The following is a 26,807-nucleotide window of genomic DNA, read 5'->3' as shown; positions in this document are numbered from 1 at the left end:
ATTGCGTGAGTACTTGTTGGGGTATCGCGGCAATATTATTGCAGAATTTGATGCATTTTAGCGTCGTTCTGCCAGAAAGTCGATCGATAGTGGATCAGAAAAAGACTGGGCGGATACAGCTCGTGGAGACAGCAGCCTTCGAGAGCACAGAGAATTGCTATGTGAAAGAAGGCTACGTTGCAACCCATGAAAAAAAACGGGTTGCGGCTTAGAGCCGCTAACGTTGGATATACAAAGCAAAAGCTTGGCTTAGTCTGTTGGAGTCTTGGTTTCGCCTGGGTAACCTTTGATGTAGCTGTATCGCCGACCACGGCTCACAGCCGTTCGTTCCCGTGCAACGCGCACAGGAGAAGGCCCGGTCTCGCTTTCATTCTCGGCTATCGCGGCATTCCTCTTTCACGGCGACCGCGGCGAAAGATGACTCACATAGCCTGTGACGACCCTGCGGCGCATGCGTGGGATGCTGTGGGTATGTTCGGCTGCCATTCAGCTGACCGGCTGCTCCCGCCGCGGCCGCAGCCGTTACGCGAGCAGAACGACTTAATACGGGGCATTGTGCGCAGCGCCGACAGCGGGCCTGGCGAATCATGTGATGCGCTCTGAGCGGTATCTCGCCGGGGGTGCGTCTCCGGTCAAAAGGTTAACTTGCGCAGCCTCCGCGATAACGATGGGCGAATGTAGTAAAGCTTTGCTTTAAAATTTAAAGTACGCCGCACCAGCTGCCTGTGTTTCGGCGGTGCTTGCGACTGCCTCCACCGCTTGTACGAATTGTAGTACCGAGTCAGCAGCCACTGCGGTGGCCATAAACGGAGTGGTAATACGGCGACAAAATGCCGATACTGCTGCAAAACAGAATGTGTGGCAGGCAACCAGTGCCGATGCTAATGAGAAACTAGAGAGCGCCCTAAGCGTGATTGGCACGGTGAAGGAGGTAAGGTGAAGAAATGCAGCGTTGCGGACCCCTGAAGCCGGGGCTAGGCGTGCGCACGAGGGCGAGCCTCAACAGAATGAATCTCATGATTGCAAATTACGCATCACTCTGACGACAAATTTAATGTCATTCCTCCGTACATGCGTCACTGCGTTTCGGGAAACCTTCCGATGAATCTGCTTCAAGTGGTTTTTCGCCCATTTGGAAGAACCAGAAGGTACAGTTTGTATAGGTATGTGCAAGACAAACGCGGTTCTTGCAATGTTTTGGGTTATTAGGTACACAGAAACAAATGCTGTGGTTACTCTTTGATTGTTAATTCGCAATGTTATGCCGACATTCCTCTCGGAAATACCTGTGCGCACTGTGCCTAGCAAAATGTGTCTTACATTTATTCTATTGTAAAAACGCTGTCTTCCAGTTGCAACACTAAAAAGCACCTGTGTTAAAAAAACGTTCAAGAATAACAGATTATTCCTAAAATCGTAATTCACCACTTGGATGAAGTAAACACGTTGACTTGCAGAATTAAAGCCTTCGTTGTAAGCGAAAAACTGTCACTTGTGAGGGGGGTGTCCTATACATTGTCAGTGAAGTAAACGTGCAGGCATGATATAATCAACGTATACAACAGAAGGAGTTCGTTTTAATATTCTCAGTAATGCAGAATGATGCGCGCTTCGGATAAGAGCGACCCGGAATCCCAGGGAGACTGCCCGATCATGGACGAAATGCGAAGCCCATCACGCATTTGGCGCAAAGTGTTTCCTCTTCGACTATATTTTTTTTCCGTCACCTAATTTAAATAGTCACATTCTGTGCTTGCGTATCTCCACGGGGACAGACGGAAAGGTTTTAAAGCAGAAGTACAAACGTTGCGCATTGAAACACGCAATCCATCTATCATCGAGTTGTGTACGGTCTTCACTATCAATCCAGAATATAGGAATTTTACTCTTCCCTACTCGCTTGCTTGCCTGCATAGACAAAGCAAGAAGGCACGTGAAAAAGTGGGGTCATATGCGCGACTTTTTCTTGACACTCTCGGGAATGGAAAGTGTTTTGTGGAATAAAAACTCAGCAGAAACCTCTAGAAGAGAAATATTGAAGTCGGAGTAGGCTACATGACACCCAACTCTCTCGCTTCTTTGTCGTTTCGTAGGCCGGACATTTTTCAGCCATTAGAAACATTGTGACAGTCTCGCGAAAAAAAATTGTTCAGGTAACTTTTATGATGGAGCAAAAGTATGCAGCATGAGCGCCAGGTACGTCATTAAGATTTAATATGGGTGACATAAAATTCCTGAAGAAAAATATAAATGCCGCAGTCACACCATTTGTAGATTTAGCCTACTTAACATGTGTATATTTCATGTACCACTGAGCTTCAGTTTTCGGTTTACTGTCTACGCAGGCAGTCACCAAGAAAATTACGAGCTGCTTCTGACGTCCCCGAAGAAAAACCAAACCAATTATTCTATTTGGAGATTGTAGCAACAAATACAGATTGAACAAAAATGAATACAATCCTGGCTTGAACCACCCTGACATTCACTAGCTATTAACGTGGCTGCATCAATTGCTTTGAATCAGCGTATCGACTGCCTACCAAACCCAGCAAGAAATCCACCTGCATGCACAGTGCGTACGGCTAAATCTACACAGCTTTTTTAGGGCAGACGAGAGGTTCGAATATTTTTATCATTGGTCTGAGCTCGACAGCGCTTCGTGTGTCCTCTTGCTATCGTCCTTTGTCTCGTCGTTTGCGCTGTGGTTCAACATGCATCACCAACTCGTCCAGGTTTTCACGTTGCTAAGCTCTACAGATACTGACGAACTCGTAGGTATTTTTAAGGCCAAAGCTAAACTTATGAGCCACCAAAAAATCGTGCCTTCTGTAAGCCTCTTACTGTAGGGTAAGATGCCGCGTAGTGCCAATGCATCACTTGAGTGCATTTTGTATGATTTAAAACGCCGCTATTGGGAGCAAGCTTCATTAGTTATGTTTGTCTTTAAATGCAATAAGCTTGGCGACATAACCTTGGATGTTTTGAGCCAAAAAAATCAATACAGACCATTCGATATCCTCTCTTTTTAACCCTCAACTTTTTTTGGGTGACCAGAAATCGGAGCACTACTGTACCCTTCGATGACCATTACACTTCCTCCTTGGGTTTATGAAAGGTTAAATTAAGTTCTTGAGGCATAAAAACAAAAAGAGAAGGAAATGACGGCACAAAGTTAATAAATGGAAACTGTATTGCCTTTTCTTTTATTCAGAAGATAAAGCATTAAAGAGGAAAAAAAGGAATGTTCAAACCCTTTCACTCAAGAAAGGACGCCATCGTCCGCTGGAAATGACGTGCGAGGTCCGTAAAACGACCATTACAGATTGAAGCATTACGCATTCCGGTTCACAGTACACCATATCAATCCACTTAGGCTGTGAGGGGGCACTTCTATACGTCATTTGTTCGGCAGAGATGGCGGAGTGTGTGAGCGAATAAAATTTAAACAGTAAAAGAAGGAAAAGAACAAAAAACCAAGCGCAATGCAAACTGGAGATAAAGGACTCCAAGGAAAGCAAACTTGTGGTCTTCCGTCTATAGGTGATTCGCTTGGATCCTGCGGTAGGCTCTGCACCGTAATGGTTCGCCCACAATTTATGGCGTACACACCCCCTGCCCAAACAATCGCGAGGACGTCCGTGTTAGTAAAGAATAAAATACAAGAAACGATATTGTTCGGAGAGTGCATCGGAACTGTAAAAGAGTAAACACAAATGCAGCCTGGAACTGCCTGCTTTAGAGCACGACCAGGACATACCATTCAGTTCTCGAAAGTCAGGCAAGAGATAAGGGTAGGGTTATTTGAGGCACCGGGTTTCCTTGCGGCGGAAAGCAAAAGATGTTTTGGAGGTGGTGGGGGGCGCGGGTGACGGCTATTGAGGCATTATTACTGAAGTGAATACGAAGTGGTACTTGCACTGGAAGAATGTTTAAAATGTTTCAAGGGTTGGTCGGGGGACGTACTTGTGAAGTTTTTATTTCTCGGGACATTGGGCTGTTGAATGCAGGCAGTACTTTTTTTTCTAGTGTACCTTGGCTCTCTTTGCCCTTAGTAGGCCTTGCGCCATAAGAGTCAAACAATCGTCAGTTCTTAGTGTGCAGCATGAACAGGGATGCTTATTAGAGTGCTTTTTCAACGCGTTTGCGAAGGCAACATTAACGCTGGGCTAAGTCGTATTTCTGCCCAGTGCCGGGGAGTATCTTGAATGACATTTAGATGTGTTGGGAACTGGGTTTAATCAGTGGCTGTAATACCCCCCTGCTCCTAAGCTGATGAAGTGACCCCATTCTCCTCTGGCACCTGCCTGGTCGGACAGTGTGCTTCTACCAACTTGACGACGAAGTACTCCGGAACTATGTTAGCCAATTGCTTCTGGCCTCGCACCAATTGCTTCTGGCCTCACGAGGTGTCCAAAAAACGCTAAGGTCTTACGATACGGCGAAGCTGTAACTTGTTGGAGGAGATGCCCGTGAACAGCGCACTATACTCGCCGAACTGTCATCAAACAAGGAGGGGTTTGCTCTCGTTTGCACTCCATAGTGCTATCTGAGTCGTGTCAGGCATATACCTATTTCCAATTTATTACACCGCTGGTTGTACTCTCAAGCCTTCATGGTTTTTCGCCGTCACAGCCAGATATGAGGTACTATTGCCGTCCCTTTAGAAAAGTGTACTTCTCCCACATAACATTACAGTAGCCCGTGAAATTACCCCCCCTGTGTTGGTTTTCACTTCGGTGATGTGAGCATATATTTATAGCTCGTAATGCTATTAGTCATTGAATTTTTGTACCATGTTTACAAAATAATTATTCTTTCTTTAAGCAACTTTTTGTAGTGAAGGCATATTCTTTGCCCCTATGTGTGAAAAGAATATCTAAGACAAACCAAACCAGTCGATACATCAACTGCAGAGCACGAGTGCACCCTGAAAATGTGGGGAACATAAAGGCCCCATATGCCTGCATAGTCGCGATCGCAGCTGCGCGCCTCGCTTTGCCGACTGCTAAATAGTGTTTCAAACTAAAAACAAAACGGCCAGATAGATCACTGTAGAGGCTAAAATTAGGATAACTGAAGTAACAGATTTAGTACAGTTAATCCACTTGCGAATTCCATTGTATAGGCAACTGTATTAGTCCTCTGCACTCTCCACGAAAGATACTTCGTATGTGGAACGCCGCGGTGCCATAAAGGGACAGTAAATAAACTCCTAGTGCTTTCCCGCGTTTGTGATATTGTTGGTGTGTCCTGGTGGCAATGTGCATTATTTCTATGAAATCAATGGTTGAAAGTAAGCTCTCTCTGCCGGTGCGCCCTTTTTGTCCTCCGCTTTTGGTTGGGCTATTTTTTTCTCAGGGTTTCATTTCCACCTGTAGGTTTTCAAGTATTATGTGCCTCATACGCGTTGTCCCTAATCCGCACTTATCTGCTTAGTGACCGATGTTCGCAGCACCCCAAAAAACCACAGTGAGTGCAAAAGTGAAAAGCGAAGTGGCTAGGGTAGTCAGGCCAGCAAAAAAGAAATTATACCGAAGCTCCTCGGAATTGAATTAAATAATGCAGTAGCATTTGCTGGCATTGCCTAACACTCCGAAGGAGCGAAGGGATTAGTTCGTTTTTATTACAACTGGTACGCCCACTATTAGAAAAATATTCGTAAAAGTCGGCCGTGCAATTATCTCCTTCATCGATGCAAAGGTCATTCGAGAAACTAGGCAGTCGATGATGTATGTGCACGGAAGAACTACTGGTCGCGGCGGGTGGTGGGTCCCGTTGCTGCGAGGAAGGCGAAGAATCATCCGTGACGGAGCTTCACGCAGCTTGTTTAGGAACATTGACTACGCTTTTCTGTCCTCGTACCGAAATGACAACCTGTCGTAGACGATAGAGAATCTTCCGAATATTTGCTTGAGTAATTTTGATGGATTTTTTCGCCGAAGTACCCGTCGCTAAGGTATTCTCGGTAATATTAAACATGAGAAGTATTGGCGTTCTGCGGACGCTGCCTTTCTCAGCCTGTCCCGTTTAGCGTTTTCAATATAATATTACTGAGCTCTTCGTTGCTGGTGACGTTCGCTCTGATGCAGCGCTTATAAACGCCAGTTTTGACCATCCTTCAAGTGGACCCTTTCTCCAATTTAGTCTCGGTAAATATCCCTACCTCCCAAACGGTTGTGCATTTCTAGTCGCTTGTACTTCTTGTGCGTGTTTTGTATTCTGGCTATCGCTGTGGTATCGCCGTCTGGTTGCAATACAACCCACCTTTCACCTTCTTGCCAGATCTTTTTTCCTCCTCGTATTGTTCTTTTGCAGCTGACATGCTGGCGTTTATTCAGAGTTTCTGCTACTTTATTCTTCGATAGAAACCTGATAGCGTACTGAACAACGGGAAATGCAGGCCCTTTGTACCACCCCGTAATAATAACTTGCTCCACTGCGATCTACTGTGGCGGGGAGGAAAAGGAATGAGATTATCACGCCCTGCGAGGACCACACTGAGTGAGTTGAGTGCTAGATTAATCTGACCCGAGTCAGTACCTCGGCTCAGGCTTATTCCTCGGGACGGTGGTCGGGTGGTAGCACAGCGTGACCAAGTTTACCCGCCAACTCGATAGACACGGAGTTGTTTTGCGCCCCTCGTTGGATCCGTGGATACCGAGGTCTAGACAAAGTCTACTTGCGCTGGCAAAGCGCCGAGATTTCCTGGATTGTCGCGCAGAGAAAAAACGCGTATCTTCAGTCCGTTTTTCATACTATTCTCTGGTGTTTGCGCCTGCTGTGACGTGCCTTGCGACCATGTTACTTTGCTTTGCATGTACAAGATGTTAGATCTTATTTAGGAGATTGCCCCGCAGACGTACACGCGGGTAGCACCGGAACATATTTTGTTGATTTCGTGGCTGCCACGTAAATTGAATATTAATCAGTTCTGACGGTCCTTACCAGGTCATCTCTTTCAAGTCTTCTCGAATGGGCGATTTTCATATTATAGCGCACATGTTGCTTAAAGAGTCTTTGTGCACGTAATTTTTTGAGTGCACATTATGGGCTTCGCCTCAAGATTGTGTAGCGGGTTTTGACTGATTACTGGGCCCGTCAAACTGTCACAAAAAGTTGTTGAACCACAGCGATGCCTCAGTAGCTAAGGTATTGTGCCGCTGAGCCCAAAGACGCGGGTTCGATTGGCGGCCGCGGTGGCTGCTCTTCTGATGGAGGCGAAAAGCAAAAACGCCCATGTGTTCCAGATTTCGGCGCTCGTTAAAGATCACCAGGTGGTCAAAATTGACTTGGAGCCCTCCAATAAATTGCGCCTCATCACCTGCGTATATAGGGCCGGCGCGTTAAACCCCCAATCAATAATAACGCATTATGGTAAGCACTTACCCAATTTCGCAAAATTCCTTCTGATTCATTTGAAGATTTTGTGACTGGACTAAGAGTTAGCGTTTTGTTTCGTGAAATTTGCCTGCACGATTGCGAAGTTATCTCATTAAAGGAGCGCTCCGAGGACTTCTGTGGCTTTTTTCAGTTTTCTGTCTTACTAAATGGTGCCTTTGACTTTAAAGGCACACTGCAGCACTTTTTTACTGCTTTTTGAATGCTAAATGCTTTCAGAACGTTTGGAATAACGGGTCACATAGTGCCTGAGCGAGAAATTACTTCTTTATTCCCGTCAGATACATTGGAAACTGGTTCAAATGAATGTTCTTTTCATCCTGGTCTTGCCATAGTTTTAGAGCTCGAATTACTTCATTATAGAGGTTTAGCGGCTATTGGTTGGCTTTTTTTCAGTTGCAGCAATAAGCGCATTCGATAGCCCCTTAATAAAACGCCTCAAAAGCAAAGCAAAAACGAAAGGCTCATCTGTTGCCAGAAGCAAAATACGCAGCGCCGCTTCCACCGGGCAATAACTATAACGGTCGCAGTGCTTCCGGAAGCGAAAGCAAAAGTGACAGTAGTTTATCCGAGTGTTCCAGAATCTCTTCAGTAGGTAATATGCCTCGGATGCCCTACTCCTGAAGCCGAGATATTATAAGTTTCTGTAAAAGTTGAAACGAGACAGAAAAACTCTAATTATTGAACAATTTCTTTCGCATTGCTGCTCCAAGCATTCCAGAAGTTTGCATTAAAAATAATTTTGAAAGTATTACAAAGCGGAAACTTTAAAATTAGCATATTAGCGCGTATATGTAAGAAATCGACCTGTTAGGCCCGTTTGGTGTTTTTGCGAACTCTCCAACAATTTACATTTTTGAACATAAAGGAAAGGGACACAGCAAAGAGCGCGCATTTTGAAGTGATCGTTATCACACAAAGCCGAACATTCACCTGCAACAGTCACAATGAGGGACGTAAACAGATTCTGGGTGAGCACTTAGGGGTAGAAAAGACCTTTATTCGGCCGAAGCTACAGGCCCAGCATGTCGACCGCATGTGCGACCAGTCTGCGCGGTTCTTCTTCCCCTTCGGAGCCAAGCCAGTCGGTCCAGGAGATGCTGAAAAGGGATCTGGAGGGATGCGAGTCGGATAGCTGAGCCACAGGGCGCTAGAATAGGCAATGAGGTAAATCAGCTTTGTCAGTGGGGCAGTTGGGATAAGAGGGGTCAGATCTATAGCGATAGATGAATAGGCGGGAGGGAGGGATCAGGGCATTTATTCGGATATGCTGAAGTCAAGCCTCCGTTACGGTGAGGTAGAGGCGTTTGTCCAGACGGAGGTGGAGGTAGACCTCCTTCATGGTACGGCGCAGGGATAGCCTCCCAACGTACTCCGATTTCCCGGGCCAGGGGATCAACGGTGCAAGGTAAAGATTGTCGCGGGCGAGTTGATGCGCCCAATTATTTTGCCGTCAATGCCGAAATGTCTAGGGACCCAACGAAGGAAAACTTTTGATGGCTGTAGAGCGAACACTGCTTGCTCTACCTCCTGTTGAAGGGTAGAGAATTGTGAGCGATTTTATATGTCTGTAATAGCGGCGTGAAAGTCACACAAGGCTGTGTACTCGGAGACGGGGAAAGAGAATCAAAGGACTGAAGGGCATGGGCAATGGCGAGAAAATCAAGAGACATTGCTTCCAGAGGGTGAAGGTACGGGTGCTAGAGTGATTTCGGCTTCAGCAAGGTGAGGGTGGTACAGAGCGTAACCGCATGAGCCTCGAGAAGCCACAAAAGAAATACCTCTGTAAGCAACTTCTTGTGTCGCAATAAAAGGAGAATGATGCTGCGGGGCCGCATAGCGACGACCAAAATGAAGGACACGGGACATGTTTGACGGGAAAGGGAGAATACGATGGTTGGGCGCCGGTATTTATTCGGGAGGGGTAACGGGGCAGACGGGAATCGGAGATATACCTGCCTGAACCGGTAACCACTGACCCTGACGGATAAGGGAGAGCCGAGAAGGCTGGGAATCATGATGGAGATGGAGGAGAGAGTCGTTGAGGCCCGTGGTTGAGAGATTGCGGAGAGGCCCGTGGCAAAAAGCTTATCAGTAGAAATGGTGATAGGGAGGTTCAGTGCTGCCTTGTAGAGTCGCACCAGGGCGGACTCAAGGGTATTGAGTTGAGTGTTGGTCATGGAGACCTAAGGGATAAAGTACAAGCACTTGTTGAGGGCCAGCGCATGAGCAACCCTGCAGGCATTAGCTTCAGGAAGATCCGCTCGTCGAGTGACCACACGACGAAGAAGGTGGGTTACCGAGTGGGAGGTCGCGACGTCGCTGTGTAGGTCTGTATGCTCTTGGCTACATGCAAAGGAAAGTCAAGAACCTTGCAGTTGGTAACGAGAGGAATGGTAGAACCAGAGATACGGAGAGAGATGAGGAAATTGTGGACGCGCTGCTAAGAGGAACTGTTTAGGAGAAGGTTTGTTTATCGCCTTCGAAACTTTCAACCTTGCAAACGAAATTTGTTTCGTTATCATTGGTGAACAGCACAGGTACATTGATACCGACACACACTCGGTGGCGAACATACGTGCATGTACAAACGGTGACATGAGTCTGCCCACATAGGTGGTTACTTATTAGCAGCAGAGTTGTTCGAGCTTTTCGTGCGGCCGTCAAGCGTTACCAAACAACTAATCCCAGCCGAGTGTAGGTGAACGCGCTTCCCGTGAGGGGCGCCAATCGTCGTTTGGGCTTGCGCGTGGGCTTGCGCCACGCCGCGAGCTCGAAAAAAACATACCAAGAAACAATACCGAGCGCACGTAAGCGTGCGACTTGTGAGGAGCGCCCGGCGTCGCCCATCTCGGCCTTCGAGAACACTCGCCCCGGCGTTCGTGGCGTGATCTCCCGCATGCTGTTCTCCTCGCCCGTTCACGTGCGTTGTCGCCTGAAGTGGGGCGCACAGAAACCGAGCTAGCGCTATAGACTCCGAGTTCGCGAAGCCGTTTGTCCAGCGCGTGCTAACGAGAGACGTGAAGCCCTGCGGACCAAACGATCGGGAACTGCCAGTCATGAAGAACTTCCAGCGGCAACTCCGGAAATTCATGTGAGGTGCGACAGCTGGGTTACCGACCAAGGGCGAGGGGTCACCAGTTCTGCTGTTTCTCCAACCTTGCACCACTAATTCAAGATGCGTATATTTTTATTGTGTAACTAGTAATATTTCAACTGGCTCATATTACAACTTTCTCACTAAAATTCCAGAAAATAACAGATTGCAATGCTACTATCTTCTGTAGGCGCAACGCCATTCCGGAAATCTTCAGCATAGTCATAGCGTTTTGTCTTTATCGATCCACACACGAGTAGTGGGACGAGGAAACCTCTTTGGTGTTATACGTTTTCCCTGTAAATAAATATTGCCGCAGCGCTCACCTGCGTTGCGTTGCATCCACTTCTGTTTTATTGTACTTGGCCTCAGTTCGACTCATATGACCATGCTGTCCTGGACCTTTCTGCCCTGAGGATATGCTTCACTTTGCACGCAGGGGGGAACGCAACGCCGGTTCGACGAGTTACAACAACGTGTAAAGCAAAGCAATGCATTACTAATCTATTCGAGCGGTTTCAGCGTCGCGGTTTTTTTAGCCTTGATTTGACTGCAGCAGCGGCGTATCCGTGGCGACGCATCATGTGACCCGCCGGCAGCGTTCGCCGCCTCCGCCGCAGCTGCGTGTTGGCGCGTGCGTGCGCCACAGCGGGTCTCCGCCTGACCACGTGACTCACCGTGTGCTTTCGATTTGGCCATGAATAAGAGCGGGACCGGGCCGTCTTGCGGGGGAGTGTTGCGCGGGAACTCGAGGTTTGAGTCGCCGTCGGCAAGCGGCATCGGATAACCCGCGGAGATCACCCGGCGAGCCATTCGGCTCGAAAAATGGCGTCAACGGTACCACATCCGCATAAAAAGGCAGGCTTTGAACAAAATTAATAAGAATAGTGTAAGCCTCATCATCATAATCATAATCATCATAATCATCACCACAAGACCATCTGCGCCCACTGCAGGGCAATGGCCTCTCCCATTAATCTCCAAGTATCCCAGTCCTGTGCTAACTGCGACCAATTTATTCCTGCAAATTTCTTGACCTCATCTGCCCATCTAACTTTCTGCCGCCCCCTGGCACGCGTGCCTTCTCTAGGGATCCACTCTGTTTCCCTTAATGACAACGGGTATTTTGCTTTCGCATTACATGCCCTGCCCACGTGCATATCTTCTTAATTTCTTCTAGTATGTACTTAACACGCGTTTGTTAACTGACCCACTCCGCTCTCTTCTTGTCCCCTAATTTTACGCCTATCATCTTCCGTTGCATTGCTCGCTGACTCGTCCTCAATTTCAGTGGCACCCTCTTAGTGATCCAACAATGAAAGCATAGAAAAGTGAAACCAAGATTTAACAAGGCTAAGCAAAGGTTTCGCTTTGTATATGCAGGGTTAGTTTAGCCAACCAGAGCCATTTTATATTTTATGAATATGTGGCACACCGTGATTGGGTAGCTGAAATTCAGAAAAATCTCGCCCCGCATCTGTTTTTACCGCATGGTCCCCACTCTATTTGTTAGGTTTAACTAGCCGACGCTACACAGGCGATGAGGCGCGCCGTAATAGAGGGCTTCGGAATAAGTTTTACCACGTATGAATCTTTAACGTGCGCCGAAATCTGGAACACACGGGCGTCTTTGATTCCGCCTCCAACCCGCGTAATTGGGCTCAGCACCACAACGCCTTAGCCACTCAGCCACCGGGGCAGGTACTGCATAGTTTCCGTGAAACTGGGGCCACACAAAACAGTGTTGTTGACGTGCTCCTTGGTCACTCAAAGCTGAAGGTATGATTTTACATACCATGAGGACAACCGAGAATTCGCCAACCTTGTCTGGATCGCCCACGCTGCGGCAACAGTTTGGCCGACAACGCACTTTGATGCGGCGTTTAGCCGGAGCTTTTATGCTGCTGCAAATGGCAGCCTTTCAAATCTTGCACTTTCAAAGCCATCTAGCCATCTATTCGAACATGTGGTTAACATAACTTTTGCTCAGGGAATGTATAGGAAACACTCTGGTAAGCCTCGGTGTGCCGGTTTTCTCCGATCTGGCTCGAACACTTTCGACCCAAGCTTGATGGAAGGATCCGCAAGGGTGCTCCATATATAAGCGTCACTACACTTCCTGTATATACTCTTCGCGGGACCGGTAGTTGCGCCTTCAATTTATTTATTTATTTATTTATTTATTTATTTATTTATTTATTTATTTATTTATTTATTTATTTATTTATTTATTTATTTATTTATTTATTTATTATACCCTCAGGACCCGAAGGCATTACAGAGAGGAGTGGGTAATACACAAATACGGTGAGTGAAATTAGAGGCAATATAAAGCACAAAACATTCTCTAATTATACAATATTAGCTAGGTACAAGAGCCGCCGCAATTCCGGTCCCACCATTGCAGGAAAGCTTGTTTTCAGTGCTGCGCTCAAAACCTCTTTCTAGTTCTGCGGCAATGAGCGGCTGCAGCATCTGAGCCCCACGGCCGGCGCCGCCGGCAAACGCACTCGTCCACTCCGCGCCATCCGCGTGTACGGCTCCTAAGTGAGTGGCGGGTGGCTTTCCCGCACGCATTAGGAACTCAAAATGGCGGAAGGGACGCGCAACTCTTATGGGAGCCAGATACGGAATCTATATGCGTCCCTGCATTCACCCACCTGCGCTTAAGCACTAGAGGAAGTAATGGAAACACAATTCAGTGCTGTTAGACTCAGTGAAGAAAGATGACTAGCAAAGATGTGGTGCGTAATATTTGAGTCGTGTTAGCGGCTGATTGTCATATAACTTATTTCCGAATGGTTCCGGTTCAACAAACGTTACATTCATTTTCCGTAACTATACTCCCTTCATAGAAACCCGTGTACTGAAAGCAGACGAGAATTCACAACCTTAACAACTGTACTGTGAACTGATCCGGACAAGTCAATTAAACTCGGCATAACGGTAGCGCTCTCGCAGAAAGTAATTGTCATATAATTTGTGTCAGGAGCCATTTTCTGTAATCATCCTTTCTCCGTACGCGGCCATGCTTCACAGTAAAACACACGATGTGAAAAATCTAGCCTACAAAAACCTAGGTCACCCGAAAACCTAATGTTGGTTTCTTCTCACCACAATGGCACTGCTGCCAAAACTTTTTATGGGCTATAAAAACCGCAATATATCAAAATGCAAAAGGCCTGGGGCATTTTTTGTATTTTTATACAGGCAACTGGTCTTCGCTCGGCGAAGAAACCTGCTCCACAGAGAGCGTGACACTATACCAGCAAACACTATCGTCAGGGCCTGCCTTAGAACAGCTCTGCTATTAAAAAATTTGCCATACTTGCTTATTTTTGCTTCCTAACACCGCCGCATGATGCCCATGATCCTGCCTTCGCTTTTCGATTTTGTACTTCGCTTGGGTGCATACAATTTAATGTATACCAGTCTAGTACGCATTCAACGGCAGCACTGACACCCGAGTGTGGCCGGTTAGGAATCGGCCCGCCGCTGTACTTTCCCGCATCACTCCTCGGCTGTGTGGCGAAGCCACTGCGTGCACCTTTGAAACAGGCCCCATCGTGTCAGTGAATCATACCTTGTAGAAACGCGCCCAAGGACACAGAGGCCCCGCGATCGCAGCGGAGACCTCCTCACTCCCTTCTCTCTCGGTCTCAGCGTGCGCCGATGCTACCGACTAATCATGAACTCTGGAAAGAGCGTTGTGTGTGTCTGTGACGTTCGTAGCGTGCGCAAATGTAGAAGGAACGCTGTTTTGACCGTTACCGCTTTTAGGTGTAAATACAGCCGCCAAACCGCTGTAACCCATTCCAGTTTGAGCAGCTAATCATTGCTTTCACTCTGGTCGAGTCCTGTACTCTTACTTCGCTCGTCGGGGCATTGTTCTTTGGCTACGGCTCACCTCTCGTTATGGAGTAAACAGTTACGTGAGCCTGCGGCTTCTAAACTTCTTCACGGCTGAAACAGCGGCTGGCCGTTCGGCACACCATGCTACCACACATATGCCGGAGGCGACGGAGCTCGGCTCGGGTCGGCCCACCCAGTCGCAACAACTGGTTGGCAGCGGTCGGATCGCAACTTCGTAACACCTGGAGCCAGCGGTGTGAGATCCAACACCACGGACGTCAAGGCGGCTTGGGACTTCGCAGAATTGATGGCGGTCAATGGTGAGTGCGGGATTTTTTTTCACTGAGTATACCAGGCTTCTGAGGATACCTGGTAGAGCGTGCATTTTTGTCGGTGGGTTATTCGCGCAAAACATTTTTGGAGGACGGGGGAAGCAGTACTCTAGACTCGCCATGAATTTGAAAGCGTTGAAACAACCGCAGTTGTTGGAGCTTGCAAAAGAGTTGCGCTTAGATGTTACGGACGCGCTGAGAAAGCGAGAGCTGATACAGGCTATACTCGCTGTTGGGGTTGACGATGACGAGCCCTCTGAGTGCATTCAGCTGATCAATGACAGGGAGACCGCAAAACGTCAGGCTGTAGAGGCAGAGGCTGAGCGACAGCGTAAGGAGCTCGAGAGGCAGAAACAGGAACGCGAGGAAATAAAACAACAGGAGCTCGAGAAGCAGAAACAGGAACGCGAGGATAGAAGGCGAGAACAGGAGCGACAGCTCAGCTGGAAATGAAGCGCCTAGACATCGAGGCATCACGATCTAGGCGTGCGAGTGACAGCAGCGCGCCAACCGTGCAGTCTGCGGCGACTGAGCGACCTTCGTTGTGAATGTGTGACCTCATGCGACCCTACAAAGTAGGAGAAGACTTTGGTCTTTTTTTTTGGTCAACTTCGAGCGTACGTGCGAGAGGGCACAGTTTAGCCGAGACTCATGGCCACAAAAGCTGCTTACGCTTTTGCCAGGTGAGGAAGCCAACGTGATGGGCCGCTTGCCAAAGGAGCAGGAGGAGGACCACGAAAAAGTCAAGTCGAGCCTTCTGCTAAGTACTGGCTGTCAGCAGAGAGCGTTTCGCCAGAAATTCCGTGAAGCAGAGAAAGCTCAGGGCGAGTCATACTCAGAGTTCGCCTATAAGCTGAGGGCTAACATGTAAGAGTGGCTGAAAGAGGCAAAGGCTTTCGGAGAGCACGACAAGGTAGTTGAGTGGTTTGGCCTTGAGCAGTTTTACCGCCGTCTACCAGAAAACCTGAGACTCTGGGTGCAAGATAGGCCAGGGGTAAATAGTATGGATCAGGCAGCTCAGCTAGCCGACGAGTTCGTCGCACGTGGAGGTGCGCAGGGGCCGAAAGACGGCCAAAAAGAGTTCAGGCCGAGGCCTGATAAGTCAGGGGCCGAAAGGCAGAGCTCCGCAGGAAGACAGTGGAGCAAGGGAAGTCGTTGTCGTGGATAGAGAAACTAGCCACGATAACGAAAAGAGAGCAGCAGACGCTGAGGAGCAGCGCAGAAAGAAAGCTTTTGAAGCACGCAGACAGGCTGCGCGTTACAGCTGCGGCGAGACGGGACATTTCGCCGCTTGTTGCAAAAAGGGAAAACTAGTCATTCACGTGTGAGATCAGAGTGAGGACAGCAGGCAGTTTCTAGAGCCGTACGTACGTGAGCTTGTCGTCAACGGTAAACCGTGCCGAGTTCTTCGTGACTCCGCGGCGACTGTAGACATGGTCCACCCTTCGTACGTTGAACGGGATCAGCTAAAGGGGCAGTTTGTTTGGGTGAAGCCAGCCGTAGGAGCACAAAACGTGTGCCTGCCGATTGCTAAGGTGAGCATCGGAGGTCCGTTTGGTGAACTGGTGACGCAGGCAGCAGTATCCCCACAACTTCTTCCAGAGTACAGGTACCTATTCTCGAAAAGGTCGGATCAGCTGTTAAGCGACAAGGGGTACAATTTTGAGAAAGTGCCGAGGAAAGAACCAGCTGGGCTCGCTGCGAAGAGTTCGAGTAACGATAGGGTCGCCACCTCTGTGAGGAATGGCGATACTCAGAAACAGAGCGAGGATGGGGCATTTCCGGAGGCTCTCGACAGAGGGCAGCGTAAGTACACTGTGTGTAAGGCCCCTACTGTGAGTGGAGACGTTTCGTCGCCATGTTCGAAGTGCGCGGGTTCACGTGAGGCCTTGAAAACGGCTGTCGACCCGAACGCGCGCAGTTCGCGGGCTAACGGCGTTCCGCGGGAAAGCCTAAACCGGGTTAGCGGAAGGAGGAAACACGAGTCCGTTGAAACGAAGGGTGTTTCTCCGGACGGGAGTTCAGAACCTAGCAACGCTGGGGCAGAGCCGGCAGTCGAGACACTGAACGATGTTCACAGTGCAGCTAAGCGTAGTGACGGCCCCGCAACGGAGCGCGTCGCTAGCGTTCCACCTGAAACTCAGATACTCGTTGTCAGGTGATGGCCAGCCGAGCACGTAGCCATTCCGGTGTCGCCTGGGGTTGAGCCGTCCTCTGATACCGGGCTGCCCGTGCCTAAATTGGCTTTGATAGCCGGAAAGGAGAGCGAAAACACCCAGCGGTGTTCGCTTGCCGACAGTGTCGAAAACAAATGCGGCAAGAGCTCTCATGCGCGCCTGCCGAGTGGCAGCGCCGCTCGCCCGCTTTGCGCCGAGTCTCAGTGGACCACGCAGCGGTCGAGAACGAAAGCGCACGCCTTGCTCGAGCAGTAGAAAGTAGGATAGTTTTCTCCACGCGTTCGAGACACGTCATGGAAGGAGGCCGATGTCCTTTCGACCGGTCGCAGTCGCTTTCAGAGAGCGGGGGCACATAAAGTACGGTACAAAAAGGGGAAAGCTCTGGGCAATGACGAGAGCTGAAATCGCAGCTCTCAGCGCGAGCAGTGGCTTGTAGACGACTCAATTTCTCAATTTCATTGTTGTTCCTGAAGTTGGTTTCGCCCTTTACAATTACGTTTCTTTTTTATGGGACATTTCCAATCACGCAAAATGTCACCTTTCAAGTTTGTGCACTTGCCTAAAGTACTGTTGGGCTAACATTTGACTAGTGTAGTTAGTTATTAGAGTATTTTATCGCAAATAAAAGCCTGGTAGATCTTCAGTGTGGAGTTGTTATCGCACTTGCCGGCGATGCAGTTGTGTCTTCCTGTGTTGATCGGTTGCGTGCCTGACCAAGCCAGAGACGTTCTTGGCGAGCCACTACTCGTCCAGTTACCGTCCCGGTGTAGTTCCAGCATGGTGTCTTAGAGCCCAGACATGGATTCGAGCGTCTGCCGAGCACTTCACTTCGAAAGCATTCCTCCGGAGAACGGTTGAAGACCCTTATCCATCGGGATCTCGGACCCCCGGCGGAGAAGCTGTTAGGAATCGGCCCGCCGCCGTACTTTCCCGCATCACTCCTCGGCTGTGCGGCGAAGCCACTGCGTGCGCCATTGAAACAGGCCCCATCGTGTTGGTGAATCATACTTTCACTTTGAGACGCGCCGAAGGAGACAGAGGCCCCGCGATCGCAGCAGAGTCCCTCTCTCTTCCCTCTCTCGGACTCAACGTGCGCCGATGCTACCGACTGCTCACGAACTCTGGAAAGAGCGTTGTGTGTGTCTGTGAAGTTCGTAGCGTGCGAAAATGTAGAGGGAACGCTGTTTTGACCGTTACCGCTTTTGGGTATAAATAGAGCCGCCCAAGCGCTGTAACTTATTCGAGTTTGAGCAGCGAATCATTGCTGTCACTCTGCTGAAGTCCTGTACTGTTCCTTCGCCCGTCGGGGCATTGTTCTTTGGCTATGGCTCATATCTCTCTATGAAGTAAACAATTACGTTAACCTACGACTTCTGGACTTCTTCACGGCTGCAACAACGGCTGGCCGGTCGTCACACCACGCTACCACATGTATGCCGGAGGCGACGGAGCTCGGCTCGGGTCGGCCCACCCAGTCGTAACAGGCTTTGTCGCGGGCATACCATGCCATTTGAAGTAGAGAAATGTTTTTATTGCAGGGCCTTACCTTGATAATTCCGTTTCTCGTTCCGACACATTTCTTCTCCTCTCTTCCTCTCCCTTAAAATAACATTTGGGGAACAAATTTGCAATGTCACTGATTAAACCCGAAAATAAGGTAATCTCGAAGCCCCAAACTACGTCGATGCTTAAAAAAAACTGACTCCAGTCCACGCTGTGAAGGTGGTTGGAAAGAAAAGCTATGAACGACCCCCAAAACAATTCTACAAGCCACGTCGCTTGAATTCACACACGTGACTCTAGAAAGAGTGAAACCAGATAGCCTGCCAGCCGTTACCTGGGATTCGCGGAGGCGCCGTCCCGAACGCAGCATCGTCGGCCATGGCCGGGCTCGAGCGGAGGAGGCCGCCTCTGAAACCCGGCCGTGCGTCGGCAGCACGAAAGCGGAGAGGAGCGTCTTTCGAAGGGTGAGACAGCGGAAGCTATACATCCTGATGAGCTAGCTCGGGGCTACACCACCTCAGGACACAAGCGCAGACACCGAACAATTCGGCATATGGGCTTAGCGACCCTATTTAAACAGATTTGTTATAAATATTTTCGTAAGCTTGAGAATTGTGAGAAAGCTTACGGAACTTTTAGAATCGCTATTTATCAAATCCAGTTTCTCCATTCCTCTTTTGTAATACCTTTTTAAACACAACCGAATTAAGCATTTTAAAAATTTCGCAGTTTATAACGCAGTCCCGTTCGTGACAAGCAGTGCGCCGAAGGTGTCGTTTCTCTAGCGAATAGATGTCTTGGCAGTGGCGACGAGCGTCTTTCGGCTGCAACTTAGCCATGTCTGCATTTTGCTGCAGGTTGCCCTTCCCGCAATCCGCTTCCAAGGTCCGGCCACGAGTCTGGCTGATACAGCGTGCCACTACGAGCATCGTTTCGCACCGCACGCTATCAAGAACCTGGCTAGCGGCGGCGTCGGCTATCTGCAGTGTGACTGTGACGTCAACTGGCCCGGCTACAAAGGGAGCTACAGTGTGCGACTGGTTCCACTTGGCAGCGGCGACGACCGTCTTTCGGCTACAACTTAGCCCTGTCTGCGTTTTGCTGCAGGTTGGTACAAAGTGAACATTCTTGAATCAAATACCCTCGTCGCTGCTGCCCAGTTGCTGCCGTGTCGTTCCTGGTTTGATTTGTTACCGTTGTAACCATGTCGAAAGAGTTGGCAAAGCTGAAGGAGGACTTGACAAATGATTTTCTAAATCTTAAAGAAGACCTAAGGCAAGAAATGAAAACAGCTAGAGAATCTTTCGAGACGGAAAAGCGTAACGAATTTTGTGAGCTGCGAAGCCAACAGCAACAGGTGATAAAGAGCCTGGAGAATGCGCATGAGACCATAGACGACCTGAAAAAACAACTTGCTACCGAAACTTCGAGGAATGTTCGGCTAAACAGCGAGAGCGAAGGTCTTCACAATAAGTGCCTTACTTTGAAAAACAAGAATGAGGAAGTCGAGAAAAGACTGGTTCACATGAAACAATATTCTCGCAACGCAAACATTGAGAGTAGGGGTATTGTCGAAGAAGAGGGCGAGAAGGTTGCAGATGTTCTTGCAAAGATAGGTGACGCTATTGACGAACACATCACGGAGAAGATATCGCTGCATGCCATCGTGTCTCGACGCGCATCCCAGATAAAACAAACGTAGTCGATCAATACAAACCTCCAGCTAAACATGACTTAACACTCCGGAAAGCCAGAAAGACACGACTGAACAACAAAGACATTGGACTGCACACGACAGATCCCATATATATAAACGAACACCTTTGCCCTGCTGAAAAGAAATTTCTCGGCATGACCACTAAGCGCAGGCATGAGTGCAGTTGGAAATCAGCCTGGACACAGAATGGCAAAATATTTGCTCGCAAAACTGACGACTCTGCTTCTCTTATCTCGTATGAACATGACCTATTCAAGATAAACTGAGCTAGGTTAATCATCCCGACTTACAAGAACACAACCAGTATGAATTATTATGACTATCTTGCCGCAAACTGTTCCAGCCCCGTCTGCGTCGTCGAACTTCGTTTTACACGTGAATACTCGCTCCGCATGTAGTAAGCAAGATGATATTATCAATTTACTATGTCAGTTTTCTTCCAAAGTAACCACACTGATGCTTACAGAAACGTGGTATCAGGACGGTGGTAATATGCTTAGTATAGACGGTTACTCAAGCTTCTTTCTAAATCGACATGACCGAAAAGGGGGCGGCGTGGCGGTTTTTGTAAATAAAATGCAGAATTATGAAAAATTTATTGATTTTTGCGGTATCTGTAACGATTACGAGATCTTAACCTTGAAAGAGAGCATGAACATTGTCAGTGTTGTGTACCGACCCCCAAACGGCAATTTTAAGCACTTCATTGACTTCTACGAACAATTTCTTGAGTATGTCCGTGTGAACCGTTTCCGACTTATGTGTGGTGGTGATTATGATATAAATACCTTGGACGATACGCATAATGCCCGTAATTTTGCTTCGGTGCTCAGTTCTTGTGGTTTCACAAATGTAATTTCAACCCCCACTCACATTACAGTTTCATCAATTTCTGCATTAGACTTTTTCATTACACACATTGAAACTGTTATCTGGGATGCAGGAACCATTGCCTCCGATATTAGTGATCATTGCCCCATCTTCTTACTGTACACTTCAAAAGAAAGCAAATATGACCATGGCGCCATCATTATCCAGCACGTGTCTGACGAAGCCCTAGAAGCCTTTAAACATGACATCAATGCATATGACTGGTCCTGTATATTTCAACTAAATGGTGTCAATGAAGCCTATGAAGCGTTCTTGAGAGAGTTTCGAATATATATGCCATACACTTTCCCTTTAAAACATTCAAGCCATCTAAACGAGGATCGCGCTCAATCGCCCAGATGCTGTTTGGAAAGTCCTCCACAACGCATTAAGCTGCCGAAAACAAAATTTCTTACCAGAACAAATTGTACATGATAACCATTGTCTTTCTGGGGCACAGCTAGCTAACCATTTCAGTAGGTATTTCATTAATATTCCTGTGCCATATAGTGATCTTTAATTCCAAGATGACCAGATTGGTTTTGCGGAAAGTTTCTTTCTAACATCAACCGATGAAATGGAAATTAACAGGACATTCATATCGCTAAACAATAGTAAGTCTCTCGACATCGATAACTTAGAAATTGCACAAATAAAACATGTCTTAGGATCTATGGCCCCTGTACTTACACACATATTTATATTGGCCATGGACACAGGTGTTTTTCTTAAAGCGATGACAAAATCGAGAGTGTCAGTACTGTTTAAAGGTGGAGATAAAAATGTCGCCGCGAAATATCGGCCGATATCGGTCATACCCACTTTTTAGAAGGGTTTTGAAAAAATATTACATTTGCGGTTTACCAGTTTTTTTAAATGCGCAGCATGGGTTTAGAAAGGTCTACTGAATCAGCCTTGCTTACCCTTGAAGAAAACGTGTTAAATAATATAGAACAAAAACTCTTTACCTTGCTTGGTTCGTTGACTTTAGCAAAGCTTTTGATTCTCATGATCATTCCATTTTAACCAGAACACTTTCCTTGCAAGGCGTTCGTGGTGTACCTCTAGCTTTGAAGAAATCATATTTATACGGCAGATATCAGTATGTGCACATTGGCAACCATCGATTCTCGCTATTGTCTATATCAAAAGGTGTTCCCCAGGGAAGTGTTTTAGGGCCCCTTATGTTCAACATTTATATAAATAGCATATAAATATTGATGAAACTGCGAAATTCATAATTTACGCGGATGACAGTTTCATCTTACTTTCAGGTTCCGACAGCAACGATTTAGGGGTAAAATGCAATATTCTGGTTTCTAAAGTAATCCACTGGTCCTTATGTCATCGCATTAGTATTAACCCAGCAAAAACTAAGGTAATGGTTTTCCGAGCGAAAAATAAAATAGTCAAGTCAGACGTCCCTATTATGTGTTCAGGGCAGGAAATTGAAATTGTTGAAAAATACAAAACCTTAGGTGAAACTTTTTCCTCGACGCTTGCATGGGATTCTCATGTCGAGAACCTTTGCAAACGGCTGTCTTCAGCAGCCGGCGCATTGTCACGTTGTCGTGCCCTACTTCCAACAAAAATCAAACTACAAATTTGTAAGGTGTTGTTCGCATCTCATGTAAACTATTGCAGTTTAGTCTGGCTAACTACTACTAAATCAAATATCAATAAGATTTTTCTTTTACAGAAAAAGGCTGTCCGTCACAACGGTACTCTTGATTATTTGGCCCCAACACTACAACACTTTCACACGTATAAGATAGTCACAGCTGAGAATATGTACAATTTCCGTATCTTACGATCATTTTACAGGTCTTCACCAGCGTTCACACAGTTTTTGACAGCTTCTTCCTTAATACAACGCAGCAACCACCCTGTTAACACCGGATACAATGATATTTGGCAAATTCCTTGTTTTCGCACAGAGTACAAAAATCAAATGCTGCAACATAACCTGCGTTATATTTTGAATAAATTTGGAACACTATGCAATCGTTCGTTAAAGGAACTACGGGAAATGTTTGTGAATATGTAGTTTTAATGCTTACAAAGTTTTCTTGTTTTTTGTACTTTTTCACTATTGTATATGGCTGTGTATTTTGCTTATGCATTTCAATTGTTATTTCTTTTCTCATCTAAAGTCGCTTCTTGTTGTTACAATGGCATACATGCTTGTAGCGCTTTTACATTTCTTTTATCTATAACATGCATTCCAATTGTCAATTGTACGCGCAGTGCTGACTGATGTATCGTTTTTTGCTGCCTTGTACTGGCTGTCTGCGCCCCCGTCAAGCTGTTCCCACAGCTTTTAGCCCAGGCAGCCAACCAGTATTATCTGGTGAATAAACGGAATTGAATTGAATTGAATTGAAAGTGTTTTTTTTAATTTTGTTTTCCCGCCCTGCAAATCAATGCTTAACGTATATTTGCCGTAACACCACCTAATTCCGTCGGGTCCGGGTTGCCCAAGAGGGGCTGTCGAACAAGTTAATCAACCCGTGCGAGGTAAGCGCGCAATGGACGTGAAGCTGCGCCAAAAAAGGCCCAACACCGTCGCTAAAGCAGCTTACAAAGCCGACGGGAGGGTCCGGCAGACGCACACCCGGGGTGCGCTCGGGGAACGCTGGGTAATAGCGCCCAATCGGCGCGCCATCTATACTGTGCTCCGTGAATGAAAAGCGCCCTCCGCCTCCAAATCCCCGTTGGCCGTTTTTTGGCTGGTAGAGGTTGATGTAGAGTTGTTTTCGCTGGTAGAAGTAGAAAGCTTTGCTTTAAAAACTCGAATGTGTAAGGTATGGTGGCATAAATTGAAAAAAAAATTGGCCCTGATAAACATCGTAGCTTTCTTACAAGAAACAATTTGAGCATTGCGGGTTTTAGGATGTGGAGGACCTGGAACAGGGCCTTTGATAACTGGAACGAACATTTGTTGCAATTTTGGGGATCATATAAGAACAAATGATTATGGGAAGATAGTCACTGCACATATTTGGTGCTGGCATAAATAACACACCAGTTTTGTAGTCTTAGCCTACATCATTAGTAATATTTCTCGTTCGCATAAATCAACCAAATGCTTGCCCCAATGGAAAGATGACGCTGTTTGAATGGGCCGACGACCACGCAGGCAGGCAGTAGACGAACACTGTTTAACACGTCGAAGTCTATATTCAACAGGATGGAGGACAAGCACAGGATGTGAGCGTAGTAGAGGTCGGGACGTAACAGACAGGATGGGTTTCGGTCACACGTACACACAGTCTACAGTTCAAAGATACGCAAAATAACCTCGGAGTTCACAAGGTCCGAGAGCAATGCCTAATAGGCCAGTCAGCTCACTCTCAGTCGATCACGACGCGTTTCTAGGCGCTCCAACAGCAGGAACGGCAGCGCCCAACAGCCGGAATGGCGCGTCAGCAGTCGGCGCACCAGCACCTGAATGACGGCGCCCAGACGAGCTCTCGAGCCTTGGCGGAGGGCAGCGCGGTCCCGTCTATGGTGGCCCAGGCGTCTCACGGGGTAGCTCCCATGGACTGCGCCCTGTTCCGCCGCTTCGCTTCCAGCCGTTGCCGTTCCAGCCTCCGCGATCACTTACGCGCGGCCCTCTTCTTTGTCATTGTCGTTGTCGTTCTGCTGGCTCACTCGCATGGCCAATCACTCTCGTGGCCATTCGTCACAGACCCAGAAGATACCAGCAAGATGGCACAGCCAAGGCCTCGCCAAGAAACAGTCTGAGGGTATCGTTACGTCAGTGTTCAAATACAACGAGCAAAACATCAGAAAAGTGAGATCGACAGTTGCGTTGGCAGAGTTCTCCATCACGCATGAGTGATTGGAGTAGCAAGGGGTGATTTGGGTGACTTTCGAGGCGGCTGGTAGTTTTGCGACTGAGCGTCACGGCGTTGCATATCACCTATCCGGACGAAATCAGAAATTGCCAAACAATAGGCGTTTACCATGGCATTAGAATTGTCTGGAGTAAATCAATCGGGCAGTGAGACCGACACTCAATGGCTTTCTGCAAACTGCACGATGTATTAACGTAGGTGAACGTGTATTCTTGAAGCCGTAGCGCCCAGCGAACGGTACATGTTGTGAAGCGTTCGATGGACCACAGCCGGCTGGTCGCATGGTGATCGGTCCGCACGGTGAACTCCGGCCAAAAAGTATGATGAAAAGGTGCCTACAGACCACTATTGCGTGGCGCCCTCCCGTTACGTGATGGAATAGTTTCGCACTGCTGCAAACAAAATATGACGGCTGCTCTTCACTTGGGCGAAGACAACGCATATTCCGTTATTAATTTAGCGTCGGTGCGGACGTCCATCAGGGCAGAAGGTTCGATATTACCTAAGACTATAGAGCTGGCCATAAAGGAGCCAGTCGAAAAAGAGAATCTTAATCAGAGCTTTAAGAATACTCGGCGTGGTTCTGAAAGAATGTGGTAAAGTTGGGGAGACAGCTTTTCCTGGGTAATAGTTGAGCATCTGTTTCGATGCCGGCTGGCGTTGCATCGAAGGCTGGTGTGGAAACATCACGGTCATCCCGCATAAGAACATGCGAAGAGATCACGAAATTGAGGATTAGAATTTTGGAAGACAGTTCATTTTTCTAAGAGCAAGACGATACGAGGCAAGTTTAAACTGTGCGCAAGCAACCAAGTCAAGCACCGTCCAGTAGGCGTAATGTCCGTCGATAATTTGCAATTTGCACAGCAATAAGACACAGGTGATTGCTCGTGGCCCCAAGGGTGATATTACAATATTTCGTCTTCCTATGCTTAGATTTCTAGCAGCCGCACTAGATTCCTGTTAAAGAGCATATAATTCGCGAAGTGGAATGAGGCAGGTTACGAACAGCCTAATAATTACTTGAAATATGTCATTGCAGTTAATCAACTGTAGATAAGCGTAATCATTCGGCCAAACAAAAATTATCAAAAGTTAGTATTTCATTCACATTAAAGTTCAACTTACCAGCTCTGGCAGTGTTTGTGAAGTTGCCGACTAATAAATCTTTTACCTTATAACGAATTGTAGTAACCACCAGTTTTTACGCTATTGATGAAAACAATCGTGCAACAACATATATGAAAATAGGAAACAGGGGCAAGCTTTCAGGTGATAACGTAACCGGGTAAACCTGGAAATTGTGGCACCGTGCGCGGGCCGGTTGCATTTTTGTTCTGTCGAAACTTCCCTGACAAAGCGTTCACCGACAAGGTGACCATCACAAAATGACCAATCTTTTTATTCTCCACCCTAAAACAAAATTAACAACGTGAAGTAGTTTTCGCTTCAAACTTACCCTTCAGTTTCTGGGGCTGAACTCGTTTTTTTAACCCTGTCATCAGTCACAGTGTGGCATAAGTGTAACATCATTGAACGCGAAAACCAGCCATAGGGAATGCGTTCAAGATGCAGTTTTTCTGGTTTTCCAGAATTTAGCCAGAAAAGAGACAACCTAGGTACTAAGGTTGAAGTGTTTCGCACGCGCACTGGCTGCGTGCTTCCCATTTTTTCTTCAGAAAAACAAACGACAAGCTTCGTGCTCCGCATTCACATTCCAGCTCGCTCCGTTGCCTCTGAGAAAGCTTTCTATGCACGACCGCACACCGAAGGAACGAGAAACGTGGCTTTTGCGGAATGCCAGTCAGCAAGCTGAAGGCCTTCTAAGGCTTTGAAGCGAATTGAGAACAAAAGGTGAGGAGGCTCGCCCAGGCAATGAACATAACAACGTGATGCACAATGCCCACAAGAGCCCCAGATGGGTCACCACGACTACAACAGCATGCGAACGGGATAGCAAGAGACGGAAAATGTCGGGCTTTGGTATCAAAAGGGGGGGTA

This window comes from Haemaphysalis longicornis, unplaced genomic scaffold (genome assembly GCF_048455015.1).
Source record: "Haemaphysalis longicornis isolate Haplotype H1 unplaced genomic scaffold, Haemaphysalis longicornis Haplotype H1 scaffold_4, whole genome shotgun sequence".
NCBI lineage: Eukaryota > Metazoa > Arthropoda > Arachnida > Ixodida > Ixodidae > Haemaphysalis > Haemaphysalis longicornis.
The sequence above is the reverse complement of the archived record's forward strand: the minus strand, read 5'-3'. Positions refer to the sequence as shown.